The sequence below is a fragment of the Bos taurus genome, chromosome 10 (genome assembly GCF_002263795.3).
Source record: "Bos taurus isolate L1 Dominette 01449 registration number 42190680 breed Hereford chromosome 10, ARS-UCD2.0, whole genome shotgun sequence".
Lineage (NCBI taxonomy): Eukaryota > Metazoa > Chordata > Mammalia > Artiodactyla > Bovidae > Bos > Bos taurus.
This window is the reverse complement of record NC_037337.1, coordinates 4,170,567-4,192,008: the sequence shown is the minus strand read 5'-3', so window position 1 is coordinate 4,192,008 and position 21,442 is coordinate 4,170,567. Positions and strand designations below refer to the sequence as shown.

The 21,442-nt window shown below is 41.4% G+C and overlaps 1 protein-coding gene across 2 annotated transcripts in view; it reads left to right on the top strand.

Moving 5' to 3' along the window:
- CCDC112 (coiled-coil domain containing 112) overlaps window positions 1–21,442 on the top strand; it is a 136,550-nt gene that overhangs the window by 52,010 nt on the left and 63,098 nt on the right. The window contains exon 1 of one of the 2 annotated variants that reach the window (XM_059890319.1): window positions 12,627–13,269. The exons of the other annotated variant lie outside the window; for it this stretch is intronic. The gene's annotated coding sequence lies outside the window, so the exon portion shown is untranslated. Of the gene's footprint in view, window positions 1–12,626; window positions 13,270–21,442 lie in introns of those variants that run through there. 2 annotated transcript variants of the gene reach the window in all.

The following is a 21,442-nucleotide window of genomic DNA, read 5'->3' as shown; positions in this document are numbered from 1 at the left end:
CTTTCTATGACCAAATTGCTGCTGGTGACAAGTGTATATGTATGGAAATACTGCACTTATGTCTTCATTAATTTGTTAAATATTTATAAAGTACCCAGTGTGTAACAGCTATAGAAGTGATGCAAGCAAAGTGATTTTTTTATTTTTATAATATTTTATCTTTTAACTTTACAATATTGTATTGGTTTTGCCATATATCAACATGAATCCTCCACAGGTATACACGTGTTCCCCATCCTGAACCCTCCTCCCTCCTCCTTCCCGGTACCATCCCTCTGGGTCATCCCAGTGCACCAGCCCCAAGCAACCAGTATTGTGCATTGAACCTGGACTGGCCACTCGTTTCACATATGATATTATACATGTTTCAATGCCTTTCTCCCAAATCATCACACCCTCTCCCTCTCCCACAGAGTCCAAAAGACTATTCTATACATCAGTATCTCTTTTGCTGTCTCGTATACAGGGTTATTGTTACCATCTTTCTAAATTCCATATATATGCTTTAGTATACTGTATTGGTGTTTTTCTTGCTGGCTTACTTCACTCTGTATAAAAGGCTCCAGTTTCATCCACCTCATTAGAACTGATTCAAATGTATTCTTTTTAATGACTGAGTAATACTCCATTGTGTATATGTACCACAGCTTTCTTATCCATTCGTCTGCTGATGGACATCTAGGTTGCTTCCATGTCCTGGCTATTATAAACAGTGCTGCGATGAACATTGGGGTACACGTGTCTCTTTCCCTTCTGGTTTCCTCCGTGTGTATGCCCAGCAGTGGGATTGCTGGGTCATAAGGCAGTTCTATTTCCAGTTTTTTAAGGACTCTCCACCCTGTTCTCCATAGTGGCTGTACTAGTTTGCATTCCCACCAACAGTGTAAGAGGGTTCCCTTTTCTCCACACCCTCTCCAGCATTTATTGCTTGTAGACTTTTGGATCGCAGCCATTCTGACTGGCATGAAATGGTATCTCATAGTGGTTTTGATTTGCATTTCTCTGATAATGAGTGATGTTGAACATCTTTTCATGTGTTTGTTAGCCATCTGTATGTCTTCTTTGGAGAAATGTCTATTTAGTTCTTTGGCCCATTTTTTGATTGGGTCATTTATTTTTCTGGAATTGAGCTGTAGGAGTTGCTTGTATATTTTTGAGATTAGTTGTTTGTCGGTTGCTTCATTTGCTATTATTTTCTCCCATTCTGAAGGCTGTCTTTTCACTTTGCTTATAATTTCCTTTGTTGTGCAGAATCTTTTAAGTTTAATTAGGTCCCATTTGTTTATTTTTGCTTTTATTTCCAATATTCTGGGAGGTGGGTCATAGAGGATCCTGCTGTGATGTATGTTGGAGAGTGTTTTGCGTATGTTCGCCTCTAGGAGTTTTATAGTTTCTGGTCTTACGTTGAGATCTTTAATCCATTTTGAGTTTATTTTTGTGTATGGTGTTAGAAAGTGTTCTAGTTTCATTCTTTCACAAGTGGTTGACCAGTTTTCCCAGCACCACTTGTTAAAGAGATTGTCTTTTCTCCATTGTATATTCTTGCCTCCTTTGTCAAAGATAAGGTGTCCATAGGTGCGTGGATTTATCCCTGGGCTTTCTATTTTGTTCCATTGATCTATATTTCTGTCTTTGTGCCAGTACCATACTGTCTTGATGACTGTGGCTTTGTAGTAGAGCCTGAAGTCAGGCAGGTTGATTCCTCCAGTTCCATTCTTCTTTCTCAAGATTGCTTTGGCTATTTGAGGTTTTTGTATTTCCATACAAATTGTGAAATTATTTGTTTTAGCTCTGTGAAGAATACCATTGGTAGCTTGATAGGGATTGCATTGAATCTATAAATTGCTTTGGGTGGTATACTGATTTTCACTATATTGATTCTTCCAATCCATGAACATGGTATATTTCTCCATCTATTAGTGTCCTCTTTGATTTCTTTCACCAGTGTTTTATAGTTTTCTATATATAGGTCTTTAGTTTCTTTAGGTAGATATATTCCTAAGTATTTTATTCTTTTCATTGCAATGGTGAATGGAATTGTTTCCTTAATTTCTCTATTTTCTTCTTCTGTGTGTTGATTTTATATCCTGCAACTTTACTATATTCATTGATTAGTTCTAGTAATTTTCTGGTGGCGTTTATAGGGTTTTCTATGTAGAGGATCATGTCATCTGCAAACAGTGAGAGTTTTACTTCTTTTCCAATTTGGATTCCTTTTATTTCTTTTTCTGCTCTGATTGCTGTGGCCAAAACTTCCAAAACTATGTTGAATAGTAATGGTGAAAGTGGGCACCCTTGTCTTGTTCCTGACTTTAGGGGAAATGCTTTCACTTTTTCACTATTGAGGATAATGTTTGCTGTGGGTTTGTCATATATAGCTTTTATTATGTTGAGGTATGTTCCTTCTATTCCTGCTTTCTGGAGAGTTTTTGTCATAAATGGATGTTGAATTTTGTCAAGGCTTTCTCTGCATCTATTGAGATAATCATATGGTTTTTATTTTTCAATTTGTTAATGTGATGTATTACATTGATTTGTGGATATTGAAGAGTCCTTGCATCCCTAGGAAAAGCACACTTGGTCATGGTGTATGTCTTTTTAATGTATTGTTGGAATCTGACTGCTAGAATTTTGTTAAGGATTTTTGCATCTATGTTCATCAGTGATATTGGCCTGTAGTTTTCTTTTTTTGTGGCATCTTTCTCAGGTTTTGGTATTAGGGTGATGGTGGCCTCATAGAATGAGTTTGGAAGTTTACCTTCCTCTGCAATTTTCTGGAAGAGTTTGAGTAGGATAGGTGTTAGCTCTTCTCTAAATTTTTGGTAGAATTCAGCTGTGAAGCCGTCTGGACCTGGGCTTTTGTTTTCTGGAAGATTTCTGATTACAGTTTCAATTTCCGTGCTTGTGATGGGTCTGTTAAGATTTTCTATTTCCTCCTGGTCCAGTTTTGGAAAGTTGTACTTTTCTAAGAATTTGTCCATTTCTTCTACGTTGTCCATTTTATTGCCATATAATTGCTGATAGTAGTCTCTTATGATCCTTTGTATTTCTGTGTTGTCTGTTGTGATCTCTCCAGTTTCATTTCTAATTTTATTGATTTGACTTTTCTCCCTTTGTTTCTTGATGAGTCTGGCTAATGGTTTGTCAATTTTATTTATCCTCTCAAAGAACCAGCTTTTGGCTTTGTTGATTTTTGCTATGGTCTCTTTTGTTTCTTTTGCATTTATTTCTGCCCTAATTTTTAAGATTTCTTTCTTTCTACTAACCCTGGGGTTCTTCACTTCTTCCTTTTCTAGTTGCTTTAGGTGTAGAGTTAGGTTATTTATTTGACTTTTTTCTTGTTTCTTGAGGTATGCCTGTATTGCTATGAACTTTCCCCTTAGGACTGCTTTTACAGTGTCCCACAGGTTTTGGGTTGTTGTGTTATCATTTTCATTTGTTTCTATGCAAATTTTGATTTCTTTTTTGATTTCTTCTGTGATTTGTTGGTTATTCAGCAGCGTGTTGTTCAGCCTCCATAGGTTGGAATTTTTAATAGTTTTTCTCCCGTAATTGAGATCTAATCTTACTGCATTGTGGTCAGAAAAGAAGCTTGGAATGATTTCAATTTTTTTGAATTTACCAAGGCTAGATTTATGGCCCAGGATGTGATCTATCCTGGAGAAGGTTCCGTGTGCACTTGAGAAAATGGTGAAATTCATTGTTTTGGGGTGAAATGTCCTATAGATATCAGTTAGGTCTAACTGGTCTATTGTATCGTTTAAAGTTTGTGTTTCCTTGTTCATTTTCTGTTTAGTTGATCTATCCATAGGTGTGAGTGGGGTATTAAAGTCTCCCACTATTATTGTGTTATTGTTAATTTCCCCTTTCATACTTGTTAGCATTTGTCTTACATATTGTGATGCTCCTATGTTGGGTGCATATATATTTATAATTGTTATATCTTCTTCTTGGATTGATCCTTTGATCATTATGTAGTGACCGTCTTTGTCTCTTTCCACAGCCTTTGTTTTAAAGTCTATTTTATCTGATATGAGTATTGCTACTCCTGCTTTCTTTTGGTCCCTATTTGCATGGAATATCTTTTTCCAGCCCTTCACTTTCAGTCTGTATGTGTCCCCTGTTTTGAGGTGGGTCTCTTGTAGACAACATACATAGGGGTCTTGTTTTTGTTTCCATTCAGCCAGTCTTTGTCTTTTGGTTGGGGCGTTCAACCCATTGATGTTTCAGGTAATTATTGATAAGTATGATCCTGTTGCCATTTACTTTATTGTTTTGGGTTCAAGTTTATACACCCTTTTTGTGTTTCCTGTCTAGAGAATATCCTTTAGTATTTGTTGGAGAGCTGGTTTGGTGGTGCTGAATTCTCTCAGCTTTTGCTTGTCTGTAAAGCTTTTGATTTCTCCTTCATATTTGAATGAGATCCTTGCTGGGTACAGTAATCTGGGCTGTAGGTTATTTTCTTTCATCACTTTAAATATGTCTTGCCATTCCCTCCTGGCTTGAAGAGTTTCTATTGAAAGATCAGCTGTTATCCTTATGGGAATTCCCTTGTGTGATATTTGTTGTTTTTCCCTTGCTGCTTTTAATATTTGTTCTTTGTGTTTGATCTTTGTTAATTTGATTAATATGTGTCTTGGGGTGTTTTGCCTTGGGTTTATCCTGTTTGGGACCCTCTGGGTTTCTTGGACTTGGGTGATTATTTCCTTCCCCATTTTAGGGAAGTTTTCAACTATTATCTCCTCAAGTATTTTCTCATGGTCTTTCTTTTTGTCTTCTTCTTCTGGGACTCCTATGATTCGAATGTTGTAGCATTTAATATTGTCCTGGAGGTCTCTGAGATTGTCCTCATTTCTTTTAATTCGTTTTTCTTTCTTCCTCTCTGATTCATTTATTTCTACCATTCTATCTTCTAATTCACTAATCCTATCTTCTGCTTCTGTTATTCTACTATTTGCTGCCTCCAGAGTGTTTTTGATCTCATTTATTGCATTATTCATTATATATTGACTCTTTTTTATTTCTTCTAGGTCCTTGTTAAACCTTTCTTGCATCTTCTCAATCCTTATCTCCAGGCTATTTATCTGTGATTCCATTTTGATTTCAAGATTTTGGATCATTTTCACTATCATTATTCGGAATTCTGTTCCTTTACCTGCTGGGTATTCCTCTGTCTCTTCATCTTGTTTATATTGCTGAGTTTGGGGTGTCCTTTCTGTATTCTGGCAGTTTGTGGAGTTCTCTTTATTGTGGAGTTTCCTCACTGTGTGTGGGTTTGTACAGGTGGCTTGTCAAGGTTTCTTGGTTAGGGAAGCCTGTATCGGTGTTCTGGTGGGTGGAGCTGGATTTCTTCTCTCTGGAGTGCAATGAAGTGTCCATTAATGAGTTATGAGATGTCTATGGTTTTGTAGTAACTTTGGGCAACCTGTATATTGGAGCTCAGGGCTGAGTTCCTGTGTTGCTGGAGAATTTGCATGGTATGTCTTGCTCTGGAACTTGTTGGCCCTTGTGTGGTGCTTGGTTTCAGTGTAGGTATGGAGGTGTTTGATGAGCTCCTGTCAATTAATGTTCCCTGGAGTCAGGAGTTCCCTGGAGTCAGGGTTTTGACTTACGCCTCCTGCTTCCGGTTTTCAGTCTTATTTTTACAGTAGTCAAGACATCTCCTTCTATACAGCACCATTGATAAAACATCTAGGTTAAAGATGAAAAGTTTCTCCACAGTGAGGGACACCCAGAGAGGTTCACAGAGTTACCTGGAGAAGAGAAGAGGGAGGAGGGAGTTAGAGGTGACCCGAATGAGATGAGGTGGAATCAATAGAGGAGAGAGTGGGCTAGCCAGTAATCACTTCCTTATGTGCACTCCACAACTGGACAGCTCAGAGATGTTCACAGAGTTATACAGAGAAGAGAAGAGGGAGGAAGGAGACAGAGGTGGCCAGGAGGATAAAAGGGGGAAATGAAAAGGAGAGAGACAGATCCAGCCAGTAATCAGTTCCCTAAGTGTTCTCCACAGTCTGGAACACACAGAAATTCACAGAGTTGGGTAGAGCAGAGGGGTTAGGGAGGAGACACAGGCGACCTGGTGGAGAAAAAGGAGTGTCCAAAGGGGGAGAGAGCAGTCAAGCCAGTAATCTCACTCCCAAGTACAAATGGGTACTGAAGATTGGGTTCTTAAAGGTACAAAATTGATAACAAATACCAAAAAGCAAAAATTAAAAATCTAGAATGGAGTTTGGAATTTCGAAAATACAATGTTAAAGAAAAGAAGAAGAAAAAGAAAGAGGATAAAAAAAAAAAGTCACAAAACTTATAAAAAAAAATAGGTACAAAATTGATAACAAATACCAAAAAGCAAAAATTAAAAATCTAGAGTAGAGTTTGGAATTTCAAAAATACAATGTTAAAGAAAAGAAGAAAAAAAAGAGAGAGAAAAAAAGCAAAGTCACAAAAATTATAAAATATATATACATGAAGTTTGCTTTTAAAAAAATAGGGTCTTTTTTTTTTGCAAAGTAAAGTAGGTTATAAAACTGAAAATTAAAGGAGTAATAGAGGACTTAAAAATTTTTTAAAAATTAAAAAAAAGAAAGAATGAATGATCGTAAAAATAGTAAAAATATATCTAGGACTTTCTCTGGTGTTGTTGTGGGTATTGTGGGGTCAGTTCATTTTTGGCTAGTTCCTTGGTCCGGCTTATATTTCTCAAGATCTATAGGCCTCTTCCTATGTAGTCGGTACTAATGACAGGGTTTTAATCTATTGCACCTGTCGCTTCCAAGACAGTTCCCTCTGTTTTAGCTTCTTCTGTTTGCTGGTCTCTTCGGTGTCTGATTTCTGCCCTGACACAAAGGGGGCGGTGGTGGACACTTTTTTTTTTTTTTTTAGGCTCACTTGTTCAGTCGCGCTGTGGGAAGGGAGGGACGCTGCAAACAAATAACACTGGTGTGTGCTCGCAGTGCCTCAGGCACACTGGGCCTGCCCCCGCTCACAGCGCGTGTACCCTCCCTGCCCACACTGCTCAGGTTCTAGATTGCTCCACTGGGAACCATCCGAGGCCGGCCGTGGGCTGCCTGCACCTCCCAGGTCTAAGCTGCTCAGGTTCAGGCACTCGGGTAGTCCTCAGAGGCGCAGACTCGGTTGGGCCTGCATTTTGTGCCCTTCCCAGGTCCAAGCAGTTCAGGTGATGAGGTGTTTGGCGAGCGCGGTCGCTGTGACTTATTGCTTCACCACCACTCAGTTTTCTGGGTATACAACCGGCGCACCTTCTCAGGTGGATGTTGACCGTCCAGAACCCCAAGAAGTCTTAGTTAGCATAGAAGTCTGCTTACAGTTTTGTAGATAATGTCTCTCTGCAGCTGTGATTGCCCCCTTCTGGCTCTGGCTGCCTGTCACCGGAGGGGGATGGTCTGCAGCTGGCTATCTCTGTTCAGTCCTTTGTTCTGTGCGCGGGCCTGGTGATGTCTTAGGTTAGGGCTGGCTTTTCGCGTGGTAGTTATCCCACAGTCTGGTTTGCTAGCCCAAGTTAGTTTGCTTAGACAGCACTCAGGGCATTCAGGCCAGATCCTTACTCTAAGCAATGCAGCCCGTGCCTCCCTGCCCAGCCCCCGCTTGCTAGTGGCGGGTGCAGGCGTCTGTGCTGCTTCTCCACTGGGGGAGTTACCGTTGGGCTCGTAATCTGTGGGTTTTAATTGTTTATTTATTTTTTCTCCATGTTATGTTGCCCTCTGTGCTTCCAAGGCTCGGCACAGACTCAGCAGTGAGAGTGTTTCCTGGTGTTTGGAAACTTCTCTCTTTTTAAGACTCCCTTCCCGGGATGGAGCTCTATCCCTTCCTCTTTTGTCTCTTTTTTTGTCTTTTATATTTTTTCCTACCTCCTTTCGAAGACAATGGGCTGCTTTTCTGGGTGCCTGATGTCCTCTGCCGGCTTTCAGAAGTTGTTTTGTGGAATTTATTCGGCGTTTAAATGTTCTTTTCATGAATTTGTGGGGGAGAAAGTGGTCTCCCTGTCCTATTCCTCCGCCATCTTAGCTCCTCCTCACAAAGTGATTTTAGAAGGTCACGCTTCACAAACTCAAATGGCCAAGAAATATAGATGAGTGATTGTGACCAAAGCAGTAGGAGTGACCAGGCAAACAGAGAATGCTTATTCAGTTTAAAACATTCATATTGAATTTAAAGATTACTCAGGACCTGCTGTGGACTTTCAATTTTCCACATCTGGATCATGGAAGAGAAAATCAACTCTTACAGAAAATCTTTTATTTACTTCTATTTATATTGAACCTTGCAGGTCTCCCTGGTGGCTCAGAAGGTTAAGAATCCACATGCAGTGTGGGAGACCTGGGTTCAGTCTCTGGGTTGGGAAGATCCTCTGGGGAAGGGAATGGGTACCCACTCCAGTATTCTTGCCTGGAGAATTCCGTGGACAGACGAGCCTGGCAGGCTACAGTAGTCCATAGGGTCGCAAAGAGTCGGACACAACTGAGCAACTTTCACTTTCAGAATGAGTAAAACTCCTCCCACCCCCACCAAAAAAGAAAAAAGAGCAGGAAAGGGCATTCTAACCTGAGACGTCTCACAAGCACAAGCCTGACTAGCAGGGGAGAAGAGCCTTTGTGGGTAGGATGAGGTCTTGAACGCCTGTGTGAGGAGTTTGAACTTTATTTATTGTGCGTAGAATAGAATTTTTAGATCTGCTGCAAGTATCTCCTTTTCCCAGGTACTGTGGCTCAGAAATGTGGCTACCATTCCACCTGTCAGTCAGGCCCAAACCTAAGAGCTACCATTTTTTACTTTCTTTTTCTCTCAGACCCAGGGACAGTCATGTTTTGTGGAAATGAATCTCATAAATTGGTGATGGGTTCTCACAAGAGAAAGGCAATATCAGCTCAGTTCAGTTCAGTTCAGTCACTCAGACATGTCTGACTCTTTGCCACCCCATGAATCGTAGCATGCCAGGCCTCCCTGTCCATTACCAACTCCCGGAGTTCACTCAGATTCACATCCATCGAGTCAGTGATGCCATCCAGCCATCTCATCCTCTGTCGTCCCCTTCTCCTCCTGTCCTCAATCCCTCCCAGCATCAGAGTCTTTTCCAATGAGTCAGCTCTTCACATGAGGTGGCCAAAGTACTGGAGTTTCAGCTTCAGCTTCATTCCCTCCAAAGAAATTCCAGGGCTGAACTCCTTCAGAATGGACTGGTTGGATCTCCTTGCAGGCCAAGGGACTCTCAAGAGTCTTCTCCAACACCACAGTTCAAAAGCATCAATTCTTCGGCGCTCAGCCTTCTTCACAGTCCAACTCTCACATCCATACATGACCACTGGAAAAAACATAGCATTGACTAGACGAACCTTTGTTGGCAAAGTAATGTCTCTGCTTTTGAATATGCTATCTATGTTGGTCATAACTTTCCTTCCAAGGAGTAAGCGTCTTTTAATTTCATGGCTGCAGTCACCATCTGCAGTGATTTTGGAGCCCAGAAAAATAAAGTCTGACACTGTTTCCACTGTTTCCCCATCTATTTCCCATGAAGTGATGGGACTGGATGCCATAATCTTCATTTTCTGAATGTTGAGCTTTAAGCCAACTTTTTTACTCTCCACTTTCACTTTCATCAAGAGGCTTTTTAGTTCCTCTTCACTTTCTGCCATAAGGGTGGTGTCATCTGCATATCTGAGGTGATTGATATTTCTCCCGGCAATCTTGATTCCAGCTTGTGTTTCTTCCAGTCCAGCATTTCTCATGATGTACTCTGCATATAAGTTAAATAAGCAGGGTGAGAATATACAGCCTTGACGTACTCCCTTTCCTATTTGGAACCAGTCTGTTGTTCCATGTCCAGTTCTAACTGTTGCTTCCCGACCTGCATACAGATTTCTCAAGAGGCAGGTCAAGTGGTCTGGTATTCCCATATCTTTCAGAATTTCCCACAGTTTACTGTGATCCACACAGTCAAAGGCTTTGGCATAGTCAATAAAGCAGAAATAGATGTTTTTCTGGAACTCTCTTGCTTTTTCTATGATCCAGCGGATGTTGGCAATTTGATCTCTGATTCCTCTGCCTTTTCTAAAACCAGCTTGAACATCTGGAAGTTCACGGTTCACATATTGCTGAAGCCTGGCTTGGAGAATTTTGAGCATGTGAGATGAGTGCAGTTGTGCGGTAGTTTGAGCATTCTTTGGCATTGCCTTTCTTTGGGATTGGAATGAAAACTGACCTTTTCCAGTCCTGTGGCCACTGCTGAGTTTTCCACATTTGCTGGCATATTGAGTACAGCACTTTCACAGCATCATCTTTCAGGATTTAAAATAGCTCAACTGGAATTCCATCACCTCCACTAGCTTTGTTCGTAGTGATGCTTTCTAAGGCCCACTTGACTTCACATTCCAGAATGTCTGGCTCTAGGTCAGTGATCACACCATTGTGATTATCTGGGTCGTGAAGATCTTTTTTGTACAGTTCTTCTGTGTATTCTTGCCACCTCTTCTTAATATCTTCTGCTTCTGTTAGGTCCATATGATTTCTGTCCTTTATTGAGCCCATCTTTGCATGAAATGTTCCCTCGGTATCTCTAATTTTCTTGAAGAGATCCCTAGTCTTTCCCATTCTGTTGTTTTCCTCTATTTCTTTGCATTGATCGCTGAGGAAGGCTCTCTTATCTCTTCTTGCTATTCTTTGGAACTCTGCATTCAGATGCTTATCTCTTTCCTTTTCTCCTTTGCTTTTCACTTCTCTTCTTTTCACAGCTATTTGTAAGGCCTCCCCAGACAGCCATTCTGCTTTTCTGCATTTCTTTTCCATGGGGATGGTCTTGCTCCCTGTCTCCTGTACGATGTCACGAACCTCATTCCATAGTTCATCATAGCCAGGTGCAAATATGAGTATTTCGGATGGTCTGTGCAAGTGGCAGGAAACCCACTTCTGCAGAATTGATATCAAAACCATCACTGGAGTCTGCTGCTTCTATCTTGAAAAATACATTTCCAAACCCAACTGCTTCTCCTGACATCCACCGCTACTTCTCCAGACCAAGCAACCGTCAGCTCCGGTATTTGTTGTTGTTGAGTCACTCAGTGGTGTCTGACTCTTTGCAGCCCCATGGACAGCAGCACTCCAGGATTCCCTGTCCTTCACTATCTCCCGGAGATTGGTCAAACTCATGCCCATTGCGTCGGTGATGCCATCCAACCATCTCACCCTCTGTCGCTCTTTTCTCCTCCTACCCTCAATGTTTCCCAGCATCAGGGTCTTTTCCCTGATGAGTCAGCTCTTCACATCAGGTGGCCATAGAAGCTGACAATTCTGCCCCCACCAACTGGCCCCCCTGCTGACTCTCTTGCCCTGCTGCACTCTATTCCAGACACATCAAGCAAAATGTTCCTTTTAAAGTCTAAATAAGATCACGTCATCTCTTTGATGGAGATCCTTCAGCGACTATCTACCGTACAAAGAATAAAATCCAGAGTCCTTCCTCTGGGTTTCGAGGTTCTAGTGTACAGCCTCTACTTCCTTCTCAGGCAGCATCCTCTGCCACTCCCCACTTATCACCCCACTGCAAGTGCAGTGGCTTCCTGGCTATTCCTTTAACAAGTCGACCACTCCACTGCCTTAGGGCCTTTGCATTTGTTTTTCCCTGTGCTTGGATCACCCTTTCCGTAAATATTTCTGCATCTCTCAGCATCATTTTGTATAACCTTAGCTAGAATGTCACCTTCTGATCACCCTGTCTAAATGCGCCACTCTTTAACCTTTATCCCTTTACTTTTGCTTTATCGTCTTTATCACTGCTCACTTTATTGTTGATTTTTCGTAGTATTGTCTTTTGTCCCCACTGCACGTAAACTCCCTGAAGGCAGAAATTGTATCTGTTTTACTCACTCTGTTTCCCCAAAGCCTAACAAAGTACCTGCCAGAGAGAATAGTGTAAATCCTTCTCTGGAGATAGATGGGATTCTTCAAAGCCTCCACAATTTTTCAAACCCAGCATTGCCTTTAAAAAAAAATTCCAGGCATACCAAGAAGGAGGACCAAAAGAAAAGAGCTAGAAAGTAGAATGATACCTTTAGATGACCCACTTATTGAAATTATCAGGCACAAACTCTATATTAATTAATACCTTTTAAAAAAGCCAGATTAAACATATGAGACATGGTGAAGATACAGATGCAATATGCTAAAAAGATCTAACATGAGTACGGTGGGACTTCTAGGGAAAAAAAGAAGAAATAGGCTAAAAATAATATTTGAAAAAATAATGGCCAAGAATCTTTCAAAAGTCATTCAAAAAAAAAAAAAAAACACCTTGCCACGAACTCAATCAGCTCTCCAAGCCCCTAAAGGGTTAGTGTTAGTCACTCAGTCGTGTCCAACTCTTTGCAACCCCATGGATTGTGGCCCACCAGGCTTCTCTGTCCATGGGATTCTCCAGCAAGAGTACTGGAGTGGGTTTCCATGCCCTTCTCCAGGGGATCTTCCTGACCCACAGATCGAACCCAGGTCTGCTGCATTGCAGGCTGATTACCGTCTGAACCACCACCCTAAAGGGATAAATACAAAGCAAACCGCGATGAGGCACATCATTGTGACACTGCTAGAGGTGACAGAGAGAATATCTTAAAGAAGAAGGAGGAGGGGAAAGGGAAGAAAGGGAAGGGGGAGAGGAAGGAGAAGAGGAAAAGGAAGTTAGAAAAATAAGGCACTTCCTTCAAAAGAATAACAATAAGACTGATAAATTAGGTCACATTGGAAGATGTGGCAGAAAGAGACGGTGGCGGTCAGAAGGCAATGTAATGGCATCTTTAAAGTCATGTCAGTCGTGTCCGACTCTCTGTAAGCCTGTGGACCATGGCCTGCTAGGCTTCTCTGTCCATGGGACTCTCCAGGCAAGGATACTGGAGTCGGTTGCCATTTCCTTCTCCAGGAAAAGAAAATAACTACCAAAAGGTAAAATTATGTTACCTTTTCGGATCTACAGAAATGTAGGTGGTAACCTCCCTGTGATCTTCTCAGTGTGGAAACCAGTTCTTCCAAGGCCTCCTACCAACACTGGCATGCTCACTTCCTCTGCAGGCCACCCAGAGCTCGCCTCGGGCTCCATCCAGGCCCTGCGCCCTCTGCACGCTCTCATCCCCAGTTGCTGCTCCTCTGCCCTCACCTGTACTCCATAGCGTTGCTTCCTGCTTACCCAGCGACTACAGACCGGCTCCAGGCTGGGAAAACCAGTGAACCTCTCTACCATCCAGTGGTCCGAGTTATACCTCCCACAAGGTCTGAACTCCTGTGTTTATCCTTTTGTGAGAATTCTCTCAAATTCTCAAATAATCTCTCCAAATCTCTCAAATTCTCAAATAAGGATGCCATCTAGAATTTCCTTATACTTTACAGTCACTCTTATCAGGGTGTAGTAATTCTTTATTGTCTATTAACATTATTAAGCTTCTACTGTTTAAGCCACTGATTGGACTCAGATTAATACAAAAGACTATGTCAAAATGTTATATAAAGGGCCATTTCACCAAAGAAACAGAGCAAATTCTAAATTTGAATTCAGCTAATAATACAACTTCAAATTACACAAAACAAAAATGGACATAACTAAAAAGAGAAGTGAATTAATGTATCAGCATAGAAATTTAATATCTCATAGTAATTGATAGAAAAAAGCAGAAGATCTCTATATTCCAAAGCTGTTCTTTGTATAAACATCCTTAAAAAGGTGTCTCAGAATAGAAGCAGCCTGTGCCTCTATACACAAAACTTGCAGAAATTCAAGAGACCCTGTGGAAAATTATCTCCCAATAGTTGTTTGGTGGTATATGGGTTAAAAAAGTTTAAATATTTTTCCTTAGCAGGCAAGTTTAATTTTTCTTGCTTAAAGCATTTGACTAATTTTTTTCAATGTGAGATTTGCAATATGTATAATACATTGGTGGAGGACCAAATGCTCCTGGGCCCTTTTTCTTTTTTTTTTGGAGAAGAAAGAAAGAGTGGCCTTATTACTTTTTCAGGCAAAGGGGAAACACAGTAGGCTAGTGTCTCAAGACCTGTGCCCCCGAGAAGTCTTAATAGATGAAATGAAACTTATTCTGTATCATTATCCACGTCCACTCTCAGTTAAGTGTTCACTGATAACTCGGGCAGCTCTAACTGGAGTGCCTTAAAAATAACACCAGTTAGTATAAATTCTGACGTATCCATGTAAAACCCAGCACAAGTCTCATCTACAACAAGATAATGTCTCGTCTTAAATTAAATGGACATTTAATGTCTTGGAAGAATATAGAAAAAGGGGTTTGGTATCATATATGAAATGAATCGCCAGTCCAGGTTTGATGCATGATACAGGGTGCTCGGGGCTGGTGCACTGGGATGACCCAGAGGGACGGTACGGGGAGGGAGGTGGGAGGGTGGTTCAGGATGGGGAACACGTGTACACCCGTGGCAGATTCATGTTGATGTATGGCAAAACCAATACAATATTGTAAAGCAATTAGCCTCCAATTAAGTAAATTTATATTTTAAAAAAAGAAAAAGGGGTTTGGGGTTGTCTGGGAAAGGAGAGAAAGGCTAAGAATGTACAACAGGAAGAGCTACCTGATTCCATTATTTAACCATACACAAAGAGAAACTTTTCTCTGCATGCATAGCAGCTCTGACCTCCCCTCAGGTATCGTGACATAAGTTGGACTTCACTTCATCAGTTCCAGTGTGGGGGGCACCAGCCGACTTTGGAGTCAGATATTCCAGCCTCTGCGGCTGACTAGCTTTGAGAGTTGTGCACAAGTTTCACGTTTTTGCTCCTTAACTGGGAAGTAGATATAATAATAGCACTTACCTCATAGGGCCATTATGAAGAGTAAATTCTGAAAAGTGCTTATATAGAGTCTAGTATACATTGTCAGTAAATGGTAGCTCATATAGTTGTTGAAAAGACATTAGTGATGATGGTCTTAATGATATATGGGAGAAAAATCATATCTTGTCCTCTATCCATGTTCCTCACATATGTGAGGCAAAAGCCATTCTGTAAATCACCAATGGTGGGTGTAGACTCGCCATCAGAGTGATGAGGCATCTCTGAGACTCAGTGCACCTCCAGGCCACCATGAGGTTTCTCTGGTTAATGATCATCTGTCCATTTCCTGGACTCTGTGCAGCCATAGAGCTCCCAGATCCAGGAGTGGGCTGCAGGGTATGGTAGTTAAGTTTACAGAATGTTCAAAATGTATTCTGGTTCCACTTCGTTTTATACTGAGTTCACTTCTTTTTCATATTGAGTTATCCCTGGTGGCTCGGATGGTAAAGAATCTGCCTGCAATGCAGGAGACTCGGGTTCGATTCCTGGGTTGGAAAGATCCCCTGGAGAAGGTCATGGCAACCCGCTCCAGTATTCTTGCCTGGAGAATCCCATGGACAGAGGAGGCTGATGGGCTACAAAGAGTTGGACATGACTGAGCAAGTAACAGTTTCACACTTACACGTAGTTGATATACAATGTTCTGTAAGTTTCAGGTGTACAGCATAGTGACTCATAATTTTCAAAGGCTATAGTTATTATAAAATATTGGCTATATTTCTTGTGCTGCACAAATATATCCTTGTAGCTCGTTTACTTTATGCATGGTAGTTGGTACCTCTTAATCACCTACCCCTATCCTTCCCCTCCTCCCCCTCCCCCTCTCTACTCCCCCTCTCTACTAGTCTCTTCTTTGATTCGTGAGACTTTTTCTCTTTTCTTATATTCTCTAGTTTGTTTTATTTTTTTAATTCCACATATAAGTGATATCACACAGTATTTGTCTTTATCTGACTTATTTCACTAAGTTATGTATTTCACTTATTTCACCATATTGTTGCAAAGAGCAAGTTTTCATTCTTTTTCTATATCTGAGTAATATTCCATTGTGTATGTATATGTGTGTGTATATATAATGTTTTTAAATGAAACAGAATAATACTTCCCAATCATCTGGGGTCTAGAAGAAGCAGCTCTTGCAGCAAATCTGAAAGTCCTTAATTATTTTTTTTGTCTTACTCATTTTATTTATTTTTTTAATACAAATTTATTTATTTTAATTGGAGGCTAGTTACAATACTGTATTGGTTTTGCCATACATCAACATGAATTCACCACGGGTGTACACGTGTTCCCCATCCTGAAACCCCCTCCCACCCCCCTCCCCATACCATCTCTCTGGGTCATCCCAGTGCACCAGCCACGAGCATCCTGTGTCATGCATCACACCTGGACTGGTGATTTGTTTCACATATGATGATATACATGTTTCAATGCTATTCTCCCAAATCATCCCACCCTCTCCCTCTCCCACAGAGTCCAAAAGACTATTCTATACATCTGTGTCTCTTTTGCTCTAGTATACAGGGTTATTGTTACCATCTTTCTAAATTCCATATATATGCGTTAGTATACTGTATTGGTGTTTTTCTTTCTGGCTTACTTCACTCTGTATAATAGGCTCCAGTTTCATCCACCTCATTAGAATTGATTCAAATGTATTCTTTTTAATGGCTGAGTAATACTCCATTGTGTATATGTACCACAGCTTTCTTGTCCACTCGTCTGCTGATGGACATCTAGGTTGCTTCCATGTCCTGGCTGTTATAAACAGTGCTGTGATGAACATTGGGGTACACGTGTCTCTGAAAGTCCTTAATTTTAGTGAGCATCAGAATCACTCAAGGAGCATGTCAAAAGTGCAAAATTCCCAGGCTCTACCCACAACATTTTTGAATGAATAAATCAGGTGGTGCCCAGTAATAAGCATTTTTAGTAAACTCCCTGGGAATTCTTCTGGTGTTGGTGATGCATGGACCACCCTTTGAGCAATATTGCCTCAAATGTACCAAGCTGGTTGGGGCTTATTAATCCATCTGATATTACTTATTTCTGTTTCTCTTTTACCGTATTCCATCATAAAAAATCTGCTTTTCAGCATGAGATGTAGAACATGGTGGAGAAGATCAACCAGGGTGAGGCAGGCAGCTCTTCTGTTTCCACCCCAGAATCCTTATGTGGGTATCAGGGCCTGGACTTGACACTACAAATAAAAAATGAATTTTCCAGTGATTGAGAGACTGTGTCTTGGTTTGAGAGAAGAGAAATGGAGGAATTTCTGACTTTAAGGGCACAGAAATACATGAAAGAAAAGGTTATCAAAGAATAAAGCAAACAGTGTTTATTAAATAAAAGGAACACTATCCATTAATGTGGTTGGTCAGTGAGGATTCAGGTTATTATTACAGATAAATTCAGAAGCGATGTTTATATGTTTTCAGTGACAAAAATGGACCCTCAGGTTATAATTCTGTTAATTAATATCTCCCGTACTTGAGAAAAGTCATCTGAGGATAAAAGTGATGATAAACACTGTGTCCTTTTCCGTGTTATCACGTTGCAGGTGGACAATACATGATAGAGAGTGGCTGTCAGTTCTTCCCCCAACGTAGGACTGGGGGCAACTTGGTTATTATGGTCTGTTCCCAGCTGGCTGTTTCTAAAGAATGAAGTATTTCTGTTACAGAGACTCTGTGTTTCTACAGGTGCTTTCCTGTTCATTATTCAAATCCATACAAATACCTGCTTCAGCAGCAAAAGTTCCTTTGCTTCAGAATGGCAAGGTATAAATAGTTTTGTAAGATGAGTGTCTAGATCATCTTATAATGTTGAGAACATTGGCATATAGCTGTGAATCAGGTTTCAAGCTGTTGTACCATTTCTTGGGGGAAAAAAAGAAGTGTACTTCTTTAATTTATCCCTCAAAGGTCTAATGAATTTAATTGCTCCTATTTTGAGCCTGGCTTCAAACAGTACACCCAATTAACCTGGCTATATTTAAAGGAGGAGGAAATATCATCAAATAAAAATGCAACACCCAGAGATACAAAACTGAAAACAATGTTACTCTTCATTGAGTCATTTTTTGAGAAGAGTCGAGTGACCTCTTACATGCTAACAAAGTAATACTCAAAATTCTTCAAGCTAGACTTCAATAGTACATGAACTGAGAACTTGCAGATGTTCAAGCTGGGTTTAGAAAAGGCAGAGGAACCAGAGATCAAATTGCCAACATCCATTGGATCATAGAAAAAGCAAGAGAATTCCAGAGAAACATCTACTTCTGCTTCATTGACTATGCTAAAGCCTTTGGCTGTGTGGATCACAACAAACTGGAAAATTCTTAAAGAGATGGGAATACTGGATCACCTTACCTGCCTCCTGAGAAATCTGTATGCAGGTCAAGAAGCAACAGTTAGAACTGGACGTGGAAGAATGGGCTGACTCCAAATTGGGAAAGGAGTATGTCAGGCTGTATATTGTCACCCTACTTATTTAACTTATATGCAGAATACATCATGTGAAATGCTGGGCTGGATGAACCACAAGCTGGAGTCAAGATTGCCAGGAGAAATGTCAATAACCTCAGATATGCAGATGACGCCACTCTGATGGCAGAAAGCGAAAAGGAACTAAAGAGACTCTTGATGGAGGTGAAAGAAGAGAGTGAAAACGTTGGCTTAAAACTCAATATTCAAAAAACTAAGATCATGGCATCCAGTCCCATCACCCTATGGCAAATAGATGGGGAGACAATGGAAACAGTGAGAGACTTTATTTTCTTGGGCTTCAAAGTCACTGCAGATGGTGACTGCAGCCATGAAATTAAAAAACACTTGCTCCTTGGGAAAAAGTTATGACAAACTTAACATATTAAAAGACAAAGACAGAGACATTACTTTACCAACAAAGGTGCGTCTAGTCAAAGCTATGGTTTTTCCAGCAGTCTTGTATGGATGTGAGTTCAGTTCAGTTGCACAGTCGTGTCCGACTCTTTGCAACCCCATGAATTGCAGCATGCCAGTCCTCCCTTTCCATCACCAACTCCCGGAGTTCACTCAAATTCATGTCCATCGAGTCAGTGATGCCATCTAGCTATCTCATCCTCTGTCATCCCCTTCTCCTCCTGCCCCCAATCCCTCCCATCATCAGAGTCTTTTCCAATGAATCAGCTCTTTGCATGAGGTGGTCAAAGTACTGGAGTTTCAGCTTTAGCATCATTCCTTCCAAAGAACACCCAGGACTGATCTCCTTTAGGATGGACTGGTTGGATCTCCTTGCAGGCCAAGGGACTCTCAAGAGTCTTCTCCAACATCACAGTTGAAAGCATCAATTCTTTGACGCTCAGCTTTCTTCACAGTCCAACTCTCACATCCATACATGACTACTGGAAAAACTATAGCCTTGACTAGACGGACCTTTGTTGGCAAAGTAATGTCTCTGCTTTTCAAATGCTGTCTAGGTTGGTCATAACTTTCCTTCCAAGGAGTAAGCGTCTTTTAATTTCATGGCTGCAATCACCATCTGCAGTGATTTTGGAGCCCCCCAAAATAAAGTCTGACACTGTTTCCACTGTTTCCCCATCTATTTCCCTGGTCCCATCACTTCATGGATGTGAGAGTTGGACCAAAAAGAAAGCTGAGCACAGAAGAATTGATGTTTTTGAACTGGGTTTTGGAGAAGACTCTTGAGAGTCCCTTGGACAGCAAGAACAAACCAGTCCATCCTAAAGGAAATCAACCCTGAATATTCATTAGAAGGAATGATGCTGAAGCTGAAACTCCCATACTTTAGCCACCTGACGTGAAGAACTGACTCACTGGAGAAGAACGTGATGTCGGGAAATACTTAAAGCAGGAGAAGGGGACAACAGAGGATGAGATGGTTGGATGGCATCACCAACTCAATGGACATGAATTTGAACAAGCTCTGGGAGTTGTTGATGGACAGGGAAGCCTGGCATGCTGCAGTCCATGGGGTTACAAAGAGTCGGGCACAACTGAGTGACTGAAGTCAACTGTACTAAATGACCTGGAGGCGTGAAGTCTCCAGGCCATCCTATATTTGGAAGTGAACATGGACACAGTGAAATGGAATGATTGACTTCTTCACCAAGAGGAGTACACTGATCCACAGCCCAGTGAGGGGAGAAGAACCTTTCTTCTCCACCTCTCACATAGACAATATCACACCTCCATAAATTCCTAAGAGAGAAAGTCTTCTTCCACCACCCTCCCGAATTCTGTCACAGAGGATATGATGGATGCTATGAAAGATACTGATTCAGAAACTTTCCTATAGTATCTTTAAATGAAACAGAACACCGTTTGCCGATAATCTTTTAATCAATAGGACAATTGTGATTTGCTGTGCATACCTTGTTTTCCTGGCCCTTACTTAGATCGAGCTGTCTAGCCATCCATCCATCTCTTCCCTCCCACTCTCAGATTCATTGTTCAGAGAAGATCATTTCCCCAACACTTTCCACTGTGGTCACTGACTTGTCTAACTTCTTATTCCCTCTGTTCAAAAACTATCAAAGGAGAGGGATGAAACTCAGAAGGCTGTGAATTACTGCATCTTCACGAAGCACCACAGTTTCTGTGTGCATTTGAGAAAAGCACTGAGTTTGGGAAAACCAGACAAAAATAACCAGCTGATACTTTAGGGGTGCTTATCATGTGCCTTTGGCCTTGTTCTGATTTACTTAATCCCCACATAAGGCCATGCATTTATTATATCCATTTTACAAAGAAGTGAATCAAGGAGGAGGAAGGGTCAGTGACTTGCTCAAGGTCACAGTTCACAAGGCTTGGAGCCAGGACTGGAACACGGGCTGTAGAAGGCATGCCTTTAGCCACTGTGTAAACAGGAAGATTAACCAACAGTGTGCACTCAAGCCCTGTTCTCCTGGCCAGACGTTAAGTGGACTGTGTGACTTGCGGAAAAAAGGGGGAAGAGCCGGTGCTTCTGCTGTCACTCAGAGTGGAGAGGAGCAGCCTGTCCACAGCTGAGAATCTTCGGAGGAAACTGCCGGCAATGTTACATGAGCCCCTCAGACCTGGGCTCTGGAAAATAGGCCTCCTTTCCTGAAGCTGCTAGCTCAGCTGGTAAAGAATCCACCTGCAATGTAGGAGACCTGGGTCCAATCACTGGGTTGGGAAGACCCCCGGAGAAGGGAAAGATTACTCAATCTAGTATTCTGGCCTGGAGAATTCCATGGATTGTACTTTCCATGGGGTTGCAAAGAGCCGGACACAACTGAGTGACTTTCACTTCACTTCCTGAAGCCGCAGGACTCTAAAGATCAGTTGACATTTTGCTGAGCAGATGGTCTCTAAGGAAAGGGAGAAGTTTCATGTCTCCTTTCGGTGTCAAGACGTCCATTGCATGTGCTGGTGGGAGGGAGGCCACTGACTTTTGTCCTGACTCTGTGTTTTATCATTATTAATTATTTCTTTATTTGGTTGCACCAGGTCTTGGTTGCATTCAAGATCCTGTGGCCTGCAAACTCTTGATTTGGGTGTGCAAACTCTTGGTTGCTGCCTGTAGGATCCAGTTTCCCAGCTACCGATAGAACCTGGG